Source organism: Cherax quadricarinatus, chromosome 72 (genome assembly GCF_038502225.1).
Source record: "Cherax quadricarinatus isolate ZL_2023a chromosome 72, ASM3850222v1, whole genome shotgun sequence".
Taxonomy (NCBI): Eukaryota; Metazoa; Arthropoda; class Malacostraca; order Decapoda; family Parastacidae; genus Cherax; species Cherax quadricarinatus.
The window spans coordinates 8,623,332-8,640,964 of record NC_091363.1 but is presented as its reverse complement, the minus strand read 5'-3'; the positions used below and the strand labels follow the sequence as shown (position 1 = coordinate 8,640,964).

At 40.3% G+C, this 17,633-nt stretch overlaps 1 protein-coding gene across 1 annotated transcript in view; it reads left to right on the top strand.

Annotated features, from left to right (window-relative positions):
• The first annotated feature begins 6 nt into the window (after positions 1-6).
• Positions 7-17,633, top strand: part of LOC128701426 (location of vulva defective 1-like) — a 384,351-nt gene continuing 366,724 nt past the window's right edge. Inside the window, exon 1 of the mRNA XM_070100373.1 lies at positions 7-103. The gene's annotated coding sequence lies outside the window, so the exon portion shown is untranslated. The remainder of the gene's footprint in view (positions 104-17,633) is intronic.

The following is a 17,633-nucleotide window of genomic DNA, read 5'->3' as shown; positions in this document are numbered from 1 at the left end:
ATTCATATGGGGAGAACTCTACATGTCAATCAGCTTACAGCAGTGCCATCTACCACCCAACTCCAGCGCTCGATGTTGCCATCAATATAACACATAATTATAAGTGAGGCTAATGTTTTTTAGTTAGTAGCCTGTACCAGGAGTGCTGTTTGTTTTTTGCACTTATTTAGTTTCATATATCTAATTGTTTCATCAAACTGGCTGTATCTCGCTGAGGCAGGGTGGCCCTAAAAAGAGAAAACAAGAGGTTATCTTTTTAACTTTAGTAATATATACAGGAGAAGGGGTTACTAGCCCCTTGCTCCTGGCATGTTAGTCACCTCCTATGACACTTTGGCTTATGGAGGAAGAATTCTATTCCACTTCCTCATAGAGATAAGAAGGAATAAATAAGAACAAAAACTAATAAGAAAATAGAAGAAAATTCAGAGGTGTGTGTATTTTTTTTTTTTCAACAAGTCGGCAGTCTCCCACCGAGGCAGGGTGACCCAAAAAAGAAAGAAAATCCCCAAAAAGAAAATACTTTCATCATCATTCAACACTTTCATCACACTCACACATTATCACTGTTTTTGCAGAGGTGCTCAGAATACAACAGTTTAGAAGCATATACGTATAAAGATACACAACATATCCCTCCAAACTGCCAATATCCCAAACCCCTCCTTTAGAGTGCAGGCATTGTACTTCCCATTTCCAGGACTCAAGTCCGACTATATGAAAATAACCGGTTTCCCTGAATCCCTTCACTAAATATTACCCTGCTCATACTCCAACAGATCGTCAGGTCCCAAGTACCATACATGCATGTATAGTGTGACCTAAGTGTAAGTAGAAGTAGCAAGACATATCTTAAAGCTTGCATGTTTGAGACAGAAAAAAAAGACACCATGTAAAAAAAAAAAAAAGACATGGAAAACAATTACAGGCTTCTGTTTTACACTCATCTGGTAGGACGGTAGTACCTCCTGGGGCGGTTGCTGTCTATCAACCTACTACCCAGTTTCATATGTATATATATTCTTCTTTCAACGCACCAGCTGCATCACACCGAGGCAGTGTGGCCCACAAAGAGAAATGAAAGTTTCTCCCTTTAAATTTAGTAAAACATACAGGAGAAGGGGTTACTAGCCCCTTGCTCCTGGCATGTTAGTTGCCTCTTATGACACTCGTGGCTTATGGAGGAAGGATTTTGTTCCACTTCCCTATGGAGATAAGCAGAAATAAACAAGAACAAGAACTAGAAAGAAAATAGAAGAAAACACAGAGGGGGTGTGTATATATATTTATTTTTTATTTTATTTATTTTGACTTTGCAAACAGTACATTGAGATTTTGTATTTACAATAGTGGGTTGCAATGCAAAGAGAGCCTCTATTATGCCTAGGCATTATGGACCAACTTAACATTATTGGCTTACAGACTACTTAACACTAAGGATTATATCATAGTTGTAAAGTAGTATAGTAATTATTTCATAGTTGTATAGTAGATTATTAATTATAAATGAATCAAAATTTGTATAAGACGAAAGATATATTCATAGATTCAAAAATGCTTTTTGTGAAAACAGTGATTCAATTATATTCCTGTCAACAATGGATAAAAGGTTCAAAGTGATTGTTGAAGTTATGATGTGGGAGTACATAAGTGAGTATGTGTGTACTGAGTATTTAGCATTTAGTCTAGGGTGATTAAGTGGCTTTTGAGGAGAGTCTTAAATTGATTTTCAGACTGTGTTACTTTAATATCTTCTGGTAATGAATTTCATATTTTAGGGCCCTTTATGTGCATAGAGTTTTCACACACTGTGATATGGACACGAGGTACTGTATATCAAAAAGAGATCTGTGTCTTGTGTTGTGGTCATGCTTGTATATGCATGTGTCGTGTGACCTAAGGGTAAGTAGAAGTACCAAGATGTACCTGAAATCTTGCATGTTTTCTTCTTTCTTTCTTTCAACACACCGGCCGTATCCCACCAAGGCAGGGTGGCCCAAAAAGAAAAACGAAAGTTTCTCTTTTAAATTTAGTAATTTATACGGGAGAAGGGGTTACTAGCCCCTTGCTCCTGGCATTTTAGTTGCCTCTTACAACACGCATGGCTTACGGAGGAAGAATTCTGTTCCACTTCCCCATGGAGATAAGAGGAAATAAACAAGAACAAGAATTAGAAAGAAAATAGAAGAATACCCAGAGGGGTGTGTATATATATGCTTGTACATGTATGTGTAGTGTGACCTAAGTGTAAGTAGAAGTAGCAAGACGTACCTGAAATCTTGCATGTTTATGAGACAGAAAAAAGACACCAGCATTCTTACCATCAAGTAAAACAATTACAGGCTTCTGTTTTGCACTCACTTGGCAGTTGCTGTCTACCAACCTACTACCTAGCATATACATATCTTTCTTCTTTCAACACACCAGCCATATCCCACCAAGGCGGGGTGGCCCAAAAGGAAAAACGAAAACTTTTTCTTTTACATTTTAGTTGCCTCTCACGACACGCATGGCTTATGGAGGAAGTTCTATTCCACTTCCCCATGGAGATAAGTGGAAATAAACAAGAACAAAAACTATTAAGAAAAATAGAAGGAAACCCAGAAGGGTGTGCATGTACATGCATGTGTAGTGTGACCTAAATGTAAGTAGAAGTAGCAAGACATACCTGAAATCTTGCATGGTTATGAGACAGAAAAAGCCACCAGCAATCCTACCTTCATGTAAAACAATTACAGGCTTTCGTTTTACACTTGCTTGGCAGGATGGTAGTACCTCCCTGGACGGTTGCTGTCTAGCAACCTCCTACCTAGGATACACAGCGGACCCCGGTTATCAGCCGGTTTGGTTATTGGCCAACTCAGTTACCGGCGGGGTTTTTGGTGCCCAGTTATTGGCCATTCGCTCAGTTATCGGCCGTTTTGGATGCGCCGATCCGCCGGCTGGGGCAGCTTGCGCTTCAGTTTGGCTTTGTCTTTCAGTGGCCGAGGAAGCTTCTGCTCATACATCCAAACATTTCACTTACTTACCATTGTTTTTAGTGGTTTTTCTTGCAGTGCAACTGTGAAATAAGTAACCATGGCTCCAAAGAAAGTTCTTAGTAAAGTTCCTGTGGTAAAGAAAGTGAGAAACACCATGGAATTTAAACGTGAAGTGATAGAAAAGTTTGAGAGTGGTATGAAGGTGGTGGAACTTGCCAGGATGTACAGCAAGAATGAATCAACAATTACATCCATCCTGGCAAAGAAAGAACAAATCAAAGATGCTAATGTTGCAAAAGGATTAACTTTTCTAACTAAACAAAGGACACCGATAATGGAAGAGATGGAAAAGTTATTATTATTGTGGATTAAGGAAAGAGAATTAGTGGGAGACAGTGTTGTGGAGTCAGTCATTTGTGAGAAGACAAAGCAGTTGCATGTGGATCTTGCAAAGAAAATGCCTGGAATAAGTGATGCAGTTTGTGAATTTAGGGCCAGCAAAAGATGGTTTGATAGATTTAAGAAGTGTAGTGGCATACACAATATTGTAAGGCATGATGAGGCTGCAAGTTCTGACAAATGTGCGGCTGAAAAGTATGTTCACGAATTCCAGGACTATGTAAAGGCTGAAGGATTCGAACCCCAACAAGTGTTCATTTGTGACGAAACAAGCCTGTTTTGGAAGAAAATGCCAAACAGGACCTACAGTACCCAGGAGGAAAAGGCACTGCTAGGACACAAGCCTATGAAAGACAGGCTTACTCTTTTGTTGTGTGGTAATGCTAGTGGGGATTTCAAAGTGAAGCCTTTATTCGTGTGTCACTCAGAAAATCCCAGAGTGTTTAAGAAAAACAATGCCATGAAGAATAGATTGTGTGTGATGTGGAAAGCTAATCATAAGGCAGGGGTCACAAGGCAAATTTTCAAAGAGTGGGTTAATGATGTGTTTGGCCCAAGTGTGAAAAAAAGCCTCCTGGAAAAGAAATTGCCACTCAAGTGCCTCCTGGTACTGGACAAGGCTCCTGCACATCCTCCAGACTTGGAAGACCAAATGTTTTGGGACTTCAGTTTTCTTCTCCACCACAGGTAAAAATCTAGCGAACAAAATACCAAGCATAAACACCCGCGAATGAAACTACCTCATAGGTACCTACCCAAATACACTATTCCTAGCTCCAACCAACCCCATAGAAGTTACGCTCATCATAAGCACCCTTAAAAACAAGGCAGGAGACATAAACAGCTTGCCTGCTTTTATGTACAAAAAAGCTTCTCAGGTATTGTCACCAATTATTGCAGTGCTCTTTAACAAATCCATTGAATCAGCTACCTTCCCAACAATCCTCAAAATAGCAAGGGTCACTCCGATCCACAAAGGAGGTGACCAAGCCGACTTGAATAACTATAGACCAATATCTAACTTACCACTGCTCTCTAAAATCCTTGAAAAATTAATTCATAGGCGGATCTATTCCTACCTTGTCTCACACAACATATTAAACCCTTGTCAGTTTGGATTCAGGAATAATAAAAGCACGAATGATGGTATCATACACATGCTAGAACTAATATACACCGCACTCGAAAAGAAAGAAAGTCCTGCTGGGCATTTTCATTGATTTACGTAAAGCTTTCGATACAGTCGACCATGAACTGCTGTACTCCAAATTAACACACTATGGCATTAGAGGCCACTCCCTCAACTACCTAAAATCATACCTTAGTAACAGAACTCAATATGTGTATGCAAATGATGCAAACTCTTCCACCCAACCAATCACAGTAGGAGTCCCACAAGGAAGTGTCCTTGGACCACTCCTCTTTCTCATCTACATCAATGATCTACCGAATGCATCACAGCTACTCAAACCCATATTATTTGCAGATGACACTACATATGTGTTTTCCCACCCAAACACAGTCATTACTAGCAAACACAGTCAATGCCGAATTGCAGAAAATATCTACCTGGATGATGACTAATAAACTTACCCTGAATACCGATAAAACCTATTTCATTCAGTTTGGAAACAAAGCTGCAAATGATCCGCTTAACATAACACTAAATGGATCATCAGTCACAAAACTCACGGAAGGAAAATTCCTAGGTATCCACCTTGACAGTAGCCTTAAGTTCCGGACACACATGCAACAAATCACCAAGAATATCTCCAAGACTGTAGGCATACTATCAAAAATAAGGTACTACGCTCCACAATCAGCTCTCCTGGCACTTTACCATACACTCATATACCCTTATCTTACATATGGAATTTGTGCATGGGGATCAACAACATCCAATCACCTAAAACCCCTCATAACCCAGCAAAAGGCAGCAGTAAGAATGATAACGAATTCCCACTCCTGCCAGCATACTGCACCAATTTTCAAAAGTCTGAATCTGCTCACCATTAAGAACATCCATACTTATTCATGTGCCTACTACATACACAGAACAATACACACAAATATAAACCCTCCACTCAAACTTCTCCTTACCAACTTAGACAGGACATATGACCACAACACAAGACACAGATCTCTTTTTGATATACCTCGTGTCCATATCACACTATGTAAAAACTCTATGCACATAAAGGGCCCTAAAATATGGAATTCATTACCAGAATATGTTAAAGTAACCCAGTCTGAAAATCAGTTAAAGACTCTTCTCAAAAGCCACTTAATCACCATAGACTAAATGCTAAATTTTCAATACACACATACTCACCTATGTACTCCCACATCATAACTACAACAATCACTTTGAACCTCTTATCCATTGTTGACAGGAATGTATTTGAACCATTGCTTTTCACAATAAGCATTTTAGACTATATGAATATATCCTTTGTCTTATACAAATTTAATTCACTTATACAGTGGGTCCTCGACTAACGATGTTAACCCGTTCCTGAGAGCTCAACGTTTGGCGAAATTATTGTTAGGCGAATTAATTTTCCCCATAAGAAATAATGGAAATCAAATTAATCCGTTCCTGACACCCCAAAGTAGGAAAATTTTTTTTTTTTTTACCACATGAAATATTAATTTTAATACACACAAACTGAAGAAGACATGCACAGTTACATGGCACTTACCTTTATTGAAGATCTAGTGATGATTGATGTGATGGGAGGAGGGGAGAGTGTGGATGGTCTTAGTGTTTAGAAGGGGAATCCCCTTCCATTAGGACTTGAGGTAGCAAGTCCTTTTCCGGGGTTACTTTCCTTCTTCTTTTAATGCCACTAGGACCAGCTTGAGAGTCACTGGACTTCTGTTGCACAACATATCTGTCCATAGAGGCCTGTACCTCTTGTTCTTTTATGACTTTCCTAAATTGTTTCACAACATTGTCAGTGTAATAGTCACCAGCACGGCTTGCAATAGCTGTATCAGGGTGATTTTCATCAAAAAAGGTTTGCACTTTAAGCCACATTGCACACATTTCCTTAATCTTTGAAGTAGGCAACTTCTTCAATTTCTCTCTCCCCTCCTCCGAAGTAGTTTCCTCAGGTGTGGCCTCTTGCTGTTGAAGATGATCTAGCAGCTCATCAGTGGTTAGTTCTTCATTGTCCTTCTCCACCAACTCTTCCACATCCTCCCCACTAACCTCCAACCCCAAGGACTTCCCCAATGCCACAATGGATTCCTCACTGGCATATGCTTCTCAGGGTTAGCCTCAAATCCTTCAAAATCCCTTTTGTTTACACATTCTGCCCACAGTTTCTTCCAAGCAGAGTTCAAGGTCCTCTTAGTCACTCCCTCCCAAGCCTTACCTATAAGGTTTACACAATTGAGGATATTAAAGTGATCTCTCCAAAACTCTCTTAGAGTCATTTGAGTTTCTGAGGTCACTACAAAGCACCTTTCAAACAGAGCTTTTGTGTACAGTTTTTTGAAGTTTGCAATGACCTGCTGGTCCATGGGCTGCAGGAGAGGAGTGGTATTAAGAGGGAAAAACTTGATCTTAATGAAGCTCATGTCTGCAGAAAGTCGCTCTGCCACGTCTGAAGGATGACCAGGAGCACTGTCTAATACCAGGAGGCACTTCAGGTCAAATTTATTTTCAATTAGATCATTTTTCACAGTGGGGGCAAATGCATGGTGTAACCAGTCATAGAAAAAGTCCCTAGTGACCCATGCCTTACTGTTTGCCCTCCACAGCACACACAAATTAGCCTTGAGGATATTCTTTTGCGTGAATGCTCTGGGAGTTTCAGAGTGATACACCAATAAAGGCTTCACTTTGCAATCACCACTAGCATTGGCACACATCAACAGAGTAAGCCTGTCTTTCATAGGCTTATGTCCTGGGAGTGCCTTTTCCTCGTAAGTAATGTAGGTCCTGCTTGGCATTTTCTTCCAAAACAGCCCTGTTTAGTCACAATTAAACACTTGTTCAGGTTTCAATCCTTCAGCCTCTATGTACTCCTTGAATTCATGCACATATTTTTTTGTGTATCTTTATACGTATATGCTTCTGAACTGTTGTATTCTGAGCACCTCTGCAAAAGCAGTGATAATGTGTGAGTGTGGTGAAAGTGTTGAATGATGATGAAAGTATTTTCTTTTTGGGGATTTTCTTTCTTTTTTGGGTCACCCTGCCTCGGTGGGAGACGGCCGACTTGTTGAAAAAAAAAAAAAAAAAAATTTCAGCTGCTTTTTGGTCCAATCTGGTAGCCTCACCACGCCTTATCACACTATGTATGCCACTACGATTCTTAAATCTCTCAAACCAACCTTTGGTGGCCTTAAATTCACTCACATCACCAATAGTTGCAGGCATTCTTCTAATTAAATCGTCATGCAACTTCCTAGCCTTTTCACATATGATCACTTGAGAGATGCTATCTCCTGCTATCTGTTTTTCATTTATCCACACCAATAACAGTCTCTCAACATCTTCTATCACTTGCGATCTCTTTTTCGAAAACGAAGTTGCACCTTTGGCAAGAACAGCTTCCTTGATTGACATTTTCTTGGCCACAATAGTAGCGATGGTTGATTGGGGTTTTGTGTACAACTTGGCCAGCTCGGAGACACGCACTCCACTTTCATACTTAAAAATGATCTCTTTCTTCATATCCATAGTAATTCTCACCCTTATTCCTGTAGGGTTGGCACTAGAAGCTTTCTTGGGGCCCATGGCCACTTATTTTGCAGGTGAAATCACTAAAAACGCTGTGATAATACGAAATGTTCCAATTGTATGCTTGGATGTGACTGCGGAGGCTGGCTTGTAAACACTGCCACTCACAGAACAAGTGAGGCTGGCTCAGGCCACACGTGGACGCGTCTTGGACAAATCGCGTTGAGCGAGTTTTTTTAGAGCTATGTGAGGCAAAATTTTTGCGTTAAAATGTATTGCTAGGCGGATTTAACATTATGCAATGCCATCGTTAGGCGAGGGTCCACTGTAATTAATAACCTACTGTTCAACTATGAAATAATTACTGTTCTACTGTACAACTATGATAAAATCCTTAGCATTAAGTAGTCTGTAAGCCAATAATGTTAAGTTGGCCCATAATGCCTAGGCATAATAGAGGCTCTCTTTGCATTGCAACTCACTATTGTAAATATAAAATCTCAATGTACTGTTTGCAAAGACAAAATAAATAAATAAATAAAGTTCTTGCCTCCTAATACCATGCCTCTTCTCCAGCCCATGGACCAGCAGGTCATTTCTTACTTCAAAAAACTCTACACAAAAGCAGTGTTTCAACAGTACTTTGAAGTGACCTCGGACACTCATTTGACCCTAAGAGAATTCTGGAGGAATCACTTCACTATCCTCCATTGCATAAGCCTTATGGGTAAGGCTTGGGAGGGAGTGAATCCAGGACTTTGAACTCTGCTTGGAGAAAACTGTGACCAGATTGTGTCCAAGAGAGGGATTTTGAAGGGTTTGAGGCTCACCGTGACCCTGACCCTGCCAACCCTGTGGACTCTATTGTGGAACTGGGGAAGTCCCTGGGGTTGGAGGTGAGTGGCGAGGATGTGGAAGAGTTGGTGGAGGACCACAGGGAAGAGCTTACCACTGAAGAGCTTCAACTTGAACAGCAACAGACTGCAGCTGAGGAACTTGCTTCAGAGGAGGAGGAAGAGGGAGCGAAGGAGGTGCCTTCTTCAGAGATTAAAGAGGTGTGTGCAATGTGGACTAGGGTGCAAGCTTTTGTAGAGAAACAAAACCCTGACAAAGCTGAAACAAGCAATATCTGCAATGTGTTTAGTGACAAAACCCTGTCATACTTCAGGGAAATCTTAACGAGACGCCAGAAACAGAGCACTCTGGAAGTTATTTTGTGAAACGGGTCCAGTGACTCTCAAGCTGGTCCTAGTGTCATTAAAAGACAAAGAAGGGAGGTAACCCCCAGAGAAGGCTTTCCTACCTAAAGTCTTCATGGAGGGGAATTCCCCTTCCAAACACTAACTCCTCCCTCTTTCCTCCTCCCTATCTCCCAGAAGCCAGCATTAGCCTTCAATAAAGGTATGTAATACTTACATAATTGTAAAAAAAATTATTTTTTTGTGAATATTTTTGTTTGGAACGAATTAATTGTATTTACATAAACTCTTATGGGAAATATTAATTCGGTTATCGGTCATTTCAGTTATCAGCCGACCTTCAGGAACAGATTACGGCCAATAACTGGGGGTCCACTGTATTGTATATACATATATACAGTTGGTAGACAGCAACCACCCAGGGAGGTACTACCGTCCTGCCAAGTGAGTGTAAAACGAAAGCCTGTAATTGTTTTACATGATGGTAGAATTGCTGATGTCTTTTGTCTGTCTCATAAATATGCAAGATTACAGGTATGTCTTGCTACTTACACTTAGTCGGTGGGAGACGGCCGACTTGTTGAAAAAAAAAAAAATTATTTATACACACTCATCTGAGTTTTCTTTGATTTTATCTTAATAGTTCTTGGTCTTACTACTTTTCCTTTTATATCCATGGGGAAGTGGAATAAGAATCTTTCCTACGTAAGCTATGCGTGTTGTAAAAGTCAACTAAAATGCCGGGAACAATGGGCTAGTAACCCCTTTTCCTGTAAAGATAACTAAAAAGAATAAGAAGAAGAAAATTGTCAAAGTGGGAAGTCTGAATGTGCGTGGATGTTGTGCAAATGATAAGAAAGAGATGATTGTGGATGTTATGAATGAGAAGAAGCTGGATGTCCTGGCTTTAAGTGAAACGAAGCTGAAGGGGGTGGGAGAGTTTCAATGGAGAGGAATAAATGGGATTTAGGTCAGGGGTTTCAAATAGAGTTAGAGCTAAAGAAGGAGTAGCAATAATGTTGAAGGATAAGCTATGGCAGGAAAAGAGGGACTATAAATGTATTAATTTAAGAGTTATGTGGAGTAAAATAAAGATTGGATGTGAAAAGTGGGTTATAATAAGCATGTATGCACCTGGAGAAGAGAGAAGTGTAGAGGAGAGAGGGAGATTTTGGGAAATGTTGAGTGAATGCGTGGAGAGTTTTGAATCAAGTGTGAGAGTAATGGAGGTTGGGGATTTCAGTGCTAAAGTGGGTAAAAATGTTATGGAGGGAGTAGTAGGTAAATTTGGGGTGCCAGGGGTAAATGTAAATGGGGAGCCTTTAATTGAGCTATGTGTAGAAAGAGATTTGGTAATAAGTAATACATATTTTATGAAAAAGAGGATAAATAAATATACAAGGTATGATGTAGCACGTAATGAAAGTAGTTTGTTAGATTATGTATTGGTGGATAAAAGGTTGATGGGTAGGCTCCAGGATGTACATGTTTATAGAGGGGCAACTGATATATTGGATCATTATTTAGTTGTAGCTACAGTTAGAGTAAGAGGTAGATGGGAAAAGAGGAAGGTGGCAACAACAAGTAAGAGGGAGGTGTAAGTGTATAAACTAAGGGAGGAGGAAGTTCGGGTGACATATAAGCGACTATTAGCAGAAAGGTGGGCTAGTGCAAAGATGAGTAGTGGGGGGGTTGAAGAGGGTTGGAATAGTTTTAAAAATGCAGTATTAGAATGTGGGGCAGAAGTTTGTGGTTATAGGAGGGTGGGGGCAGGAGGAAAGAGGAGTGATTGGTGGAATGATGAAGTAAAGGGTGTGATAAAAGAGAAAAAGGTAGCTTATGAGAGGTTTTTACAAAGCAGAAGTGTTATAAGAAGAGCAGAGTATATGGAGAGTAAAAGAAAGGTAAAGAGAGTGGTGAGAGAGTGCAAAAGGAGAGCAGATGATAGAGTGGGAGAGGCACTGTCAAGAAATTTTAATGAAAATAAGAAAAAATTTTGGAGTGAGTTAAACAACTTAAGAAAACCTAGGGAAAGTATGGATTTGTCAGTTAAAAACAGAGTAGGGGAGTTAGTAGATGGGGAGATGGAGGTATTAGGTAGATGGCGAGAATATTTTGAGGAACTTTTAAATGTTAAAGAAGAAAGAGAGGCAGTAATTTCATGAACTGGTCAGGGAGGTATACCATCTTTTAGGAGTGAAGAAGAGCAGAATGTAAGTGTGGTGGAGGTACGTGAGGCATTACGTAGAATGAAAGGGGGTAAAGCAGCTGGAACTGATGGGATCATGACAGAAATGTTAAAAGCAGGGGGGATATAGTGTTGGAGTGGTTGGTACTTTTGTTTAATAAATGTATGAAAGAGGGGAAGGTACCTAGGGATTGGCGGAGAGCATGTATAGTCCCTTTATATAAAGGGAAAGGGGACAAAAGAGACTGAAAATTATAGAGGAATAAGTTTACTGAGTATACCAGGAAAAGTGTACGGTAGGGTTATAATTGAAAGAATTAGAGGTAAGACAGAATGTAGGATTGCGGATGAACAAGGATGCTTCAGAGTGGGTAGGGGATGTGTAGATCAAGTGTTTACATTGAAGCATATATGTGAGCAGTATTTAGATAAAGGTAGGGAAGTTTTTATTGCATTTATGGATTTAGAAAAGGCATATGATAGAGTGGATAGAGGAGCAATGTGGCAGATGTTGCAAGTATATGGAATAGGTGGTAAGTTATTAAATGCTGTAAAGAGTTTTTATGAGGCTAGTTAGACTCAGGTTAGGGTGTGTAGAAGAGAGGGAGACTACTTCCCGGTAAAAGTTGGTCTTAGACAGGGATGTGTAATGTCACCATGGTTGTTTAATATATTTATAGATGGGGTTGTAATGGAAGTAAATGCTAGGGTATTCGGGAGAGGGGTGGGATTAAATTTTGGGGAATCAAATTCAAAATGGGAATTGACACAGTTACTTTTTGCTGATGATCCTGTGCTTATGGGAGATTCTAAAGAAAAATTGCAAAGGTTAGTGGATGAGTTTGGGAATGTGTGTAAAGGTAGTAATTTGAAAGTGAACATAGAAAAGAGTAAGGTGATGAGGGTATCAAATGATTTAGATAAAGAAAAATTGGATATCAAATTGGGGAGGAGGAGTATGGAAGAAGTGAATGTTTTCAGATACTTGGAAGTTGACGTGTCGGCGGATGGATTTATGAAGGATGAGGTTAATCATAGAATTGATAAGGGAAAAAAGGTGAGTGGTGCATTGAGGTATATGTGGAGTCAAAAAACATTATCTATGGAGGCAAAGAAGGGAATGTATGAAAGTATAGTAGTACCAACAGTCTTATATGGGGTGTGAAGCTTGGGTGGTAAATGCAGCAGCGAGGAGATGGTTGGAGGCAGTGGAGATGTCCTGTTTAAGGGCAATGTGTGATGTAAATATTATGCAGAAAATTCGGAGTGTGGAAATTAGGAAAAGGTGTGGAGTTAATAAAAGTATTAGTCAGAGGGCAGAAAAGGGGTTGTTGAGGTGGTTCGGTCATTTAGAGAGAATGGATCAAAGTAGAATTCAAATTCAAAGTTTATTCTCTATAAAGATTACAATGTTGAATTTACAGAATTTGGTTGTTGTGTGGTTTACATGTAGTTAAATAATGATTACATGGAAAGCATATAAATCTATAGGGGAAGGAAGGAGGGGTAGGGGTCGTCCTCAAAAGGGTTGGAGAGAGGGGGTAAAGGAGGTTTTGTGGGCAAGGTGCTTGGACTTCCAGCAAGCGTGCGTGAGCGTGTTAGGTAGGAGTGAATGGAGACGAATGATACTTGGGACCTGACAATCTGTTGGAGTGTGAGCAGGGTAATATTTAGTGAAGGGATTCAGGGAAACCGGTTATTTTCATATAGTCGGACTTGAGTCCTGGAAATGGTACAATGCCTGCACTTTAAAGGAGGGGTTTGGGATATTGGGAGTTTGGAGAGATATGTTGTGTATCTTTATACGTATATGCTTCTAAACTGTTGTATTCTGAGCACCTCTGCAAAAACAGTGATTATGTAGAGTGAGGTGAAAGTGTTGAATGATGATGAAAGTATTTTCTTTTTGGGGATTTTCTTTCTTTTTTGGGTCACCTGCCTCGGTGGGAGACGGCCGACTTGTTAAAAAAAATAATTTTTTTTTTTTTTTTTTTCAACAAGTCGGCCGTCTCCCACCGAGGCAGGGTGACCCAAAAAAGAAAGAAAATCCCCAAAAAGAAAATACTTTCATCATCATTCAACACTTTCACCACACTCGCACATTATCACTGTTTTTGCAGAGGTGCTCAGAATACAACAGTCTAGAAGCATACACATATAAAGATACACAACATATCCCTCCAAACTGCCAATATCCCAAACCCCTCCTTTAAAGTGCAGGCATTGTACTTCCCATTTCCAGGACTCAAGTCCGACTATATGAAAATAACCGGTTTCCCTGAATCCCTTCACTAAATATTACCCTGCTCACACTCCAACAGATCGTCAGGTCCCAAGTACCATTCGTCTCCATTCACTCCTATCTAACACGCTCACGCACGCTTGCTGGAAGTCCAAGCCCCTTACCCACAAAACCTCCTTTACCCCCTCTCTCCAACCCTTTCGAGGACGACCCCTACCCCGCCTTCCTTCCCCTATAGATTTATATGCTTTCCATGTCATTCTACTTTGATCCATTCTCTCTAAATGACCAAACCACCTCAACAAACCCCTCTTCTGCCCTCTGACTAATACTTTTATTAACTCCACACCTTCTCCTAATTTCCACACTCCGAATTTTCTGCATAATATTTACATCACACATTGCCCTTAAACAGGACATCTCCACTGCCTCCAACCGTCTCCTCGCTGCTGCATTTACCACCCAAGCTTCACACCCATATAAGAGTGTTGGTACTACTATACTTTCATACATTCCCTTCTTTGCCTCCATAGATAACGTTTTTTGACTCCACATATACCTCAACGCTCCACTCACCTTTTTTCCCTCATCAATTCTATGATTAACCTCATCCTTCATAAATCCATCCGCCGACACGTCAACTCCCAAGTATCTGAAAACATTCACTTCTTCCATACTCCTCCTATATAATAATATAATATAATATATATAATTGGGGCCCTTATATTGTAATTATTTCAGGTCACTTTTTATATTGTATCTTTATATATGCTTCTAAACTGTTGTATCTGGGTGCCTCTGCAAAAACAGTGATTATGTATGAGTGAGGTGAAAGTGTTCAATGATGTGATGTTGAAAGTATTTTCATTTTGGGGATTTTTTCTTTTTAGGTCACCCTGCCTAGGTGGGAGACGGCCGACTTGTTGAAAACAAAGAATGTATATGTGTATGTGTAGGGTAACCCCGAGTTTCGGCTGTAATCCGTTCCAGGAGCTAGGCCTAATCTGAAAACAGCTGAAAGTCGAAGCAATATTTCTCATAAGAAATAATGGAAATACAATTAATCTGTTCCAGACCCACAAAAATTTTCACAAAAAATAATTTTTTTTTAAAGAAAAACTATAGTTTAACATACGTCTTTCTTTCTTTCAACACACCGGCCGTATCCCACCGAGGCGGGGTGGCCCAAAAGGAAAAACGAAAGTTTCTCCTTTTACATTTAGTAGTACAGTATATACAGGAGAAGGGGTTACTAGCCCCTTGGTCCCGTCATTTTAGTCGCCTCTTACAACACGCATGGCTTCCGGAGGAAGAATTCTGTTCCACTTCCCCATGGAGGTAAGAGGAAATAAACAAGAACAAGAACTAGAAAGAAAATAGAAGAAAACCCCGAGGGGTGTGTATATACAGTACAGTGAACTCTTGACCAATGATATTAATCTGTTCCTGAGAGCTCATCGTTAATCGAAATTATCGTTAGTCGAGGTAATTTTCCCCATAAGAAATAATGGAAATCAAATTAATCCGTGCAAGACACCCAAAAGTATTGAAAAAAAAATTTTACCACATGAAATATTAATTTTAATACACACAAACTGAAGAAGACATGTACAATTACATGACAGTTACCTTTATTGAAGATCTGGTGATGATTGATGGGATGGGAGGAGGGGAGAGTGTGGATAGTGTTAGTGTTTAGAAGGGGAATCCCCTTCCATTAGGACTTGAGATGTCAAGTCCTTTTCAGGGGTTACTTCCTTTCTTCTATTAATGCCACTAGGACCAGCTTGAGAGTCACTGGACCTCTGTCGCACAACATATTTGTCCATAGAGGCCTGTACCTCCCGTTCCTTTATGACATTCCTAAAGTGTTTCACAACATTGTCAGTGTCACAATTAAACACTTGTTCAGGTTTCAATTCTTCACTGTCTATGTACCCCTTGAATTCCTGCACATATTTTTCAGCTGCTTTTTGGGCCGAACTGGCAGCCTCACCATGCCTTATCACACTATGTATGCCACTACGATTCTTAAATCTCTCAAACCAATCTTTGGTGGCCTTAAATTCACTCATATCACCAATAGTTGCAGGCATTCTTCTAATTAAATCGTCGTGCAACTTCCTAGCCTTTTCACGTATGATCGCTTGAGAGATGCTATCTCCTGCTATCTGTTTTTCGTTTATCCACACCAATAACAGTCTCTCAACATCTTCTATCACCTGCGATCTCAGTTTCGAAAACAAAGTTGCACCTTTGGCAAGAACAGCTTCCTTGATTGCCGTTTTCTTGGCCACAATAGTAGCGATGGTTGATTGGGGTTTTGTGTACAACCTGGCCAGCTCGGAGACACACACTCCACTTTCATACTTAGCAATAATCTCTTTCTTCATATCCATAGTAATTCTCACCCTTTTTGCTGTAGGGTTGGCACTAGAAGCTTTCTTGGGGCCCATGGTGACTTATTTTGCAGGTGAAATCACTAAAAACGCTGTGATAATATGAAATGTTCCGATTGTATGTTTGGATGGGACTGCGGTGGCTGCCTGGCTTGTAAACACTGGCCACAAGTGGACGCATCTTGAATGGAACGAATCATGTTGGTCGAGTTTTTTAGCGCTAGTCGAGGCAAAATTTTTGCGTTAAAATGTATCGCTAGTCGGATTTAACATTAGACGATGCCATCGTTGGTCGAGGGTCCACTGTATATGCTTGTACATGTATGTGTAGCATGACCTAACTGTAAAATAGAAGTAGCAAGACGTACCTGAAATCTTGCATGTGTATGAGACAGAAAAAAAAGACACCAGCAATCCTTCCATCGTGTAAAACAATTACAGGCTTTCGTTTTCACTCACTTGGCAGGACGGTGGTACCTCCCTGGGCGGTTGCTGTCTACCAACCTACTACCTCTTTTAACATTTTTTTTTTTTTCAACAAACCGGCCGTATCCCACCAAGGCAGGATGGCCCAAAAAGAAAAACGAAAGTTTCTCTTTTTAAATTTAGTAATTTATACGGGAGAAGGGGTTACTAGTCCCTTGCTCCCGGCATTTTAGTAGCCTCTTACAACACGCATGGCTTACGGAGGAAGAGTTCTGTTCTACTTCCCCATGGAGATAAGAGAAAATAAACAAGAACATGAACCAGAAAGAAAATAGAAGAAAACCCGGAGGGGTGTGTATATATATGCTTGTACATGTATGTGTAGTGTGACCTAAGTGTAAGTAGAAGTAGCAAGACATACCTGAAATCTTGCATGTGTATGAGACAGAAAAAAAAGACACCAGCAATCCTTCCATCATGTAAAACAATTACAGGCTTCTGGTTTACACTCACGTGGCAGGACGGTGGTACATCCCTGGGCGGTTGCTGTCTACCAACCTACTGCCTCTTTTAACATATATATAGTACTTAAAACATGCATATAATATTAAATGAGTAATACAATATATAAAGTAACATTTAAATAAACATTTAAAATCACATTTATGTACCTTTATTGAAGACTTGTTGGCATCTGGAAGGTAGGGAGGAGGAGAGTGGGAGGACTTATTATTGCCTCCACCACTGTCTCCACCACTGCCTCAACCACTGCCTCCACCACTGCCTCAACCACTGCCTCAACCACTTCCTCAACCACTGCCTCAACCACTGCCTCCACCACTGCCTCAACCACTGCCTCAACCACTGCCTCAACCACTGCCTCAACCACTGCCTCCACTGCCTCCACCACTGCTTCAACCACTGCCTCAACTGCCTCAACCACTGCCTCCACCACTGCTTCCACCACTACCTTAACCACTGCCTCACTGCCACTATAAAGTTTCTTTGACCCATGTTGGCACAATCAATAAACAAGCACTAAACACAATGAATTTATTGTGAAATGCTCGGATGAGTGCGCAGGGTAATGTTCACTCAAAGATAAA